Raw genomic sequence first — 6,446 nt, 5'->3', positions numbered from 1 at the left:
AAGGGAGTGTCTGTGGGACTGGGTTAGTGGCCAGAGAAGGCACAGGCTTTGGATTCTCCCTACAGTCTCTCTCTTTAAAAACATATGGGGGTTAGGGGCAGAGGTCAACCAAAGGACTTGTGGGCATGCATATAAGCCTTACAAATGGCCATGGACAACAGGGGGGTGGGGGCATATGTAGGGAGGGGTTTGGGGTGGGAATAGGGGGATGAGGACAATTATGTTATATCATAATCAATTTTAAAAAAGCAAGAAAAAAAAACATATGTAAAGCCCTAATATGCAAATAGACCGAATGGCAGAACAACTGAACAACTAGTCTCTATGACATGCACTGACTACCAGGGGGTGCATACAGAACATGGCAGGCATCGGCCACAGCAGGATGGTAGAGCAGGTGAGTGGGGGTGCCAGACCAAGGAGGGGCACTGCTCACTGTCATTGGTGAGAAAATTGGAGGATGGGTCCTCCTGAGTAACTCAGAAGCAAGAAACTGTGGGGGAAGCAATGGACCGAGATGGCAGTAGACTCCATCTGCATTGTTAACTGGCAGCACCCTGGTAGTAGTTAGGCCCGTCAACAATTTAGATTATTTATGTGGGGGAAAATCAGTCACAACATGCCCTTAGTCACATCATAGTCATCATCTTCATCATCATCCTCGGTAACTTTTTTTTTTTTTTTCACTATGCCATCTTTTGCCAGGCTCCACTCTAAGCATTTTTTTTTTAAATATATTTTATTGATTTTATACAGAAAGGAAGGGAGAGAGATAGAGAGTTAGAAACATCGATGAGAGAGAGTCATCGATTAGCTGCCTCTTGCACACCCCCTACTGGGGATGCGCCCGCAACCAAGGTACATGCCCTTGACCGGAATCGAACCCGGGACCCTTCAGTCCCCAAGCCGACGCTCTATCCATTGAGCCAAACTGGTTCCGGCCACTCTAAGCATTTTTAACATGTGAACTTGTTCATTGAGCACTTAGCATGTCTAACTTCTTTATTTGCCTTATCTCAGTGACTCAAAGGGGCTGTGACCCTTTTGCTCTCATTATAGATGACAAAGCTCAAGCTCAGAAATCTAGTCATTTTAGCTGTTCTTTAGAGAATAAGGCAAAGAGGTGGAGTGGAAATTGGATCAGAACTACAACTAGAAGATGGGCATCTTAAGCCAGCAATGCCACTTACTAGATGATGGGTAATAGGTCTCTTGAATTCTGAGCCCCAGTTTTTTTCATTTGCAAAATGAGGTGATGCAAATACAACCAATGCCCACAGATGTGGTAAAGATCAGATGGTCAGAGGTCCATGAATAAAGAATGGCAGGAGCTATACAGACCTGGCGATGTTAGTGACTTGTGATATTGGTTGGTGCATGTGTAAGGAAATGGCTTTGTCAGAGAGAAGTACACCTGGGTTATGCAGGAAAGGTTTCAGCCTGGTAGGCACCTCTGGTGTCCCTAAGGTGGGACTTAGCTGGACAGTAACTGAGGTGGGAAACAGGTGGGAGTTCCACGTGTCACAGGGATTGGAACTCCATGTCCTGGTTGCTCAAAGCTTTTCTGCCACAAGGAAGGCAGCCCCATCAATAACAACAGTAAAATCCACCTGGAAGGGGACAGGACAGAGAGCGCTCAGGGGTGCAGAAATAGGCTTTTTGGTTGAGAACAGGGTGTTGGGGGGGCTCTGGTAGTTACTGAAAATTCTTTGTTCTCTGGCACCACAGTTCTGCCCAGTGCTCACACCTGCCACTTGTGCCAGTCCCACTCCCACCTGTTGCCAGCCCAATCACTCAGTGCCATCAGCTGGTATGAGTGATGGCTGCCAGCCCCAATCGCCCCTCAGGGTTTCTCCACTTCCCCTTGCTCCTGAGGGGTGATTGGGGCCAGCAGCCACCTCTTGCATCCACTGGGAGTGCTGGTCCCACTCACGTCCACTGCTGATACCTGCCCCAATTGCTCCATGCCATCAGTGGGTGCAAGCAGGGCCGGCACTGTCAGCACATGGGAGCAGAGGCAGCAGGAGCAGGGCTGTTGGCAGGGAGAGGACCAGGGGCTGCAGTGTGAGGGGCTGAGACCCAACCCTGTGCCCATAGCAGCCTTGCAGCCCACAGTTCCTTTCAAGGTGCAGGAATTCATGCATTAGGCCCCTAGTATACACTGTGTGGCCAGATTATTATGATCTCTGAACGCATAATAATCTGGCTACTCAGTGTATATCTTATATAAAAAAGGCAAATTGTCCCCTCAACCAGGAGTTCGACCAGCAGGCAAACTGACCAACTGCCCATGTCCCCTCCCCCTGGCCAGGCTGGCTGAACCCCACCCATGCACAAATTTATGCGTTCAGAGATCATAATAATTTGGCCACTCAATGTATATACAAACATAGAAACATCAAGGAATTGAGAGAATCATTGATCAACTGCCTCCTGTATGCCCCCATGGGGACTGAGTCCAAAACCTAGTCATGTGCCCTGACCAGGAATCGAACTGTGACCTCCTCGTTCATAGATAGATGCTCAGCCACTAAGCCATGCCAGTTGGGTAGTCTCCCTCTTTTCATAAGATCCTGGATTTTTCTCCTGGTGACATCAACTAGTTGCTGCAGCAGCTTCACTGATACCATTCCACCAGACTTTTTTAGTTATTTGTATAAGTAACTAAACATCTTGCATTGTTTAAGTTTGAGTCGCTTTTTCTGTTACTACAAGAGGACACTGTGCTACCTAGTCTTCTTACTGCTCCTCTCTTTCCTTGTTCAATGCTGGAGGGACTCTCTCACACAGAGAAGAAAAGCAGAGGAGGGAAGCAAAGAGGAGAGGATTTTAAAGCCAAGTTCATAGATTGGCCTTCTTGGTAGCTGCCCTGGAAAGAGGTCCAACAGGAACACTTGGAACCGTTGGCCAGAATAAGTTCCAGAGTTATTTGGAAATGTCAGGGCTCCATTCTCTCCCTTCTCCCACAGATAATCAAGAGTTGGCTGGGAGTGCTAATCCCCACTGAACCCAGCCAAGGAAATATCACTGCTCTGGAATCCTGAGTCTTTCCAGAGGTTCAAACCATCATGTTGAGGGTGCATTCCAGGACTGGGGGCAGAGGCCACCTCTGTTAGTGAGCCATCTGGAGCACCTCGAGCCTATAAGCAGCCCTGCTCGTTCCAGTCCCCCTGTGTCCCAATTTCACCCCAAAGGACAAGATGAGATGAGGCTTGAGAGAGCCAGTCTAAGAACTCAAGCACACAGCATGGCCTCTGCTGGTAGCAGGCTTTGAGATAAAGAGTGAGCCCTAGTGGCCTCTTGATGTGCCAGGCAAGATGCTGGAGATCACTGGGACCCCCTGAGATTGCTCTGAGCCCAAGATGTGGGAGGGAGGCGGTCCTGAGGGATGACAGGGCAATTAGTTAATAAGCCAGGATGTCCAAAGCACTAGGCCAGCTCAGGGGCAACTCAGGCAACTGTCAGCATCCGAGGTTCCAGGGGGAGGGAACACATCACAGCATCAGGGAGGGGAGGAGGCGATCACTACTGAGGCTCATGTCCACGAGGGGTTGAGCGCCAACCCCCTGTCTCCAGCTCGAACACGCACCAGCTGTATGCCTTCAAAGCAGATCTTGGAGATTCAGTTTCTCATCTGGAAATGGGAATAAGAATTCCTCCCTCCTGAGTTTGTTTTGATGAATAAGTGCATGCTAAGAGCGTAGGACAGTGCCTGGCACGTGGCTGAACTCCACACAGGGCACTTTGGGGCTACTAGGGAGAGGGGGACCTGGGGTGCAATGGGGAGGCTGGCATGGGGAAGGGGCTGAGAGCAAAGCAGGAGCCTAGTGCTCAGCCCTCTGTAATCATTCCACACTTAGCATGTCCTAACTGGAGATGCAGATGGGAAAGCCTCGGTGAGGCAGGTCCCCTCAGGGGCCAGCCAAAACTTTCCCTCTCCCTATATGGGAGGCTCCCTCTGAAATTGGGGTGGGCATGTCTTACTGGGTAGCCCTCAGTGGGCTGCCTCCACGGAGCAGACATGAGGCAGGGGTAGACAGGGATTCATCCAGTCTAGAAGACAAGGGCACTGCACAGAGTTGGCTCAGTGGGTGCCTGTCCTCGGCCCCCTGCTTTCTGCTTCCCTCAGTGTCATGGGTTGATCAGTGAGTCTGAGGGAAAACCACAGGGATGACCATCTTTGTCTCTACTTGTGTGAGTTGGAATTTTCTTAACCAAATGCCTTTGAATTTTCACTCATATATCTGTATTTTGTTTTTAAAAGTTAAATAGAAAAAAATAAAAATAAATTTTAAAAATAAAAAACTGTTCTGCATGGATGTCCCCGTATCCTAGGATCCACGGGAGCCTCTGCCCGAGGCTGCAGGGGGCAGAGTGCCCGGAGCCAAGCCCACGGCACTCCCAAGTTTGGAGATATGTGAACTTGGACACGTTCTCCTACCTCTCTGTACCTTCGGTTCCCATCTTTCCTAAAAAAGTGGAGACCATGGGCTAGTATGAAGAAAAGCACTTAAAACAGGCCTTAGTGAAGGTCACACAAACGTTTGCTAATACGGCCCTGGTCCGCAGCCCCAGGCGCTGTAACTCTCCCCATGTAGGCACAGGGCCCTCTTAATTGCTCCGTTACGGGCCAGACTGTGGCACAAAGCACACATTTACTAAAGGCTTAGTGGAGCCGTTAGGATTCTTTTGGTTACAAGCAACAGTAAACCTGCCGCAAGCTGACGTCACAGGAATGAGGTTTTATGAGGGTACATAGCTGAAGAGCACATGGCACGGTTCAGATGCTCCAGGGATGAGGTCAGGCGCCGGTGTGTCCTCTCAGCTCTGCTCTGCTTCCTTCTCAGACGGGATTTCCTACTCGTAGCCACAAAATGGCTCAACAGCAAGGGGAGCTGCCTCCTCCCTGGCTGGCGATTTCGTGAGAAAAGAGGGAGACTTCTTCCCGGGGGCTCATTCCCATCTCATGGGCCTGCCTTGGTCATGGAACAGTCACCGACGTTTCGAATCGCAAGGTTTGGGCCAAGCGTCACCCCTGGAGCTAGAAATAGAGCCCCAGAGAGAAAGGGAGGTTTAAATGTAAACTGAGGCACTATGCCCTCCACACAGGAAGGTTTGCAATATTTGAGGATGGCGGAGGAGCACGAAAACGGAGGAAGAAAAAGCCCTGCCTCCTTTCCCCTAACATTTCTACGCAGTTTATCTCCTCTTTCTCTTCCAAACGTGAGTGTCAGGGCAGTTGTAACCTGGTGGTTGAGAATTCGAGTTTGAGAATAAAACTGCCTGGGCAGCTCCCGGCTTTGCCACGAACTGCCTTGTGACCCAGGCCCATTCACTTTACCTCCTGGGGCCTCGGTCACCTTGTCTGTAAAAATGAGACCATTAACAAAAATAAATAAATAAATAAATAAATAACCATTGAAACTTGTAGAGAATTTTTGTGAGTTTATTTGAGCCAATCTGTGGACATATGCCAGGAAGCAGAACCTCAACGAATTGAGATAATGCTCCAAAGAATGGCGGGTTACATTTCTATTTATACATTGCAGTCAAAGGAGAGACATAGGTGGGTTACATGAAATTCATTGGTGATACATTAAGAAGGAATAGCCAAAACTGGTTTGGCTCAGTGGATAGAGCGTCAGCCTGTGGACTGAAAGGTCCCGGGTTTGATTCCAGTCAAGGGCATGTACCTCAATTGCAGTCACATCCCCAGTAGGGGTGTGCAAGAGGCAGCTGATCAATGATTCTCTCTTCGATGTTTCTAACTCTCTATCCCTCTCTCTTCCTCTCTGTAAAAAATCAATAAAATATATTAATAATAAAAAAAAAAGAAGGTGGAATAAAACAAAGTGGTGGGAAACCCCTGGGATTGGATAAAAAGTAGAATGATAGACACATACTTAGGTGGGTACAGAAAAGAATTAACATCATAATACAGGAATTTGTGGTATCTATTCTGGCACCCACCACATTAGGTTGTGCCCCAGGGGCTCCAGAAAAAGGAAGTTACAAGTTACCCACACATCTCACAGATAGGTTATCTTAGAGGCAAAAAGTCACACAGGCTCAGTAAAGATCTAAGTTGATCTTGTCAGGGAAAATATTGGCCTAGGACATGACTACCCACTATAACCTATTTGTAGTCAAATATTTAATTTTCAGATCATCTTTTGTGTTTGTTTGTGTTTTAGGTCTCTGAGTTTGCAAGACTGCCACGCAGGCCTCCCCTGAGCTTGTCAGGTTAGCATGTGGCTCCTTTCGTCCAGAAGACCTCAAATCCTATCTACCTCACGGGGTTGTTGGTGAAGTCAAATGAAAGCACCAGACCCAAGAAGCATGAGTCTGGCCCACAGGAGATCATCCATTTGCTCTTGTAATTGTTATGAGCGAGTGACTGTTTTACTCCAACTCTGGTCTGTGTCACGTGGTACAGAGTTCTGGGC

This window comes from Pipistrellus hanaki, assembly GCF_964339955.1.
Source record: "Pipistrellus hanaki genome assembly, chromosome: 1".
NCBI classification, from domain to species: domain Eukaryota; kingdom Metazoa; phylum Chordata; class Mammalia; order Chiroptera; family Vespertilionidae; genus Pipistrellus; species Pipistrellus hanaki.
Note: the sequence above shows the minus strand (reverse complement) of the source record.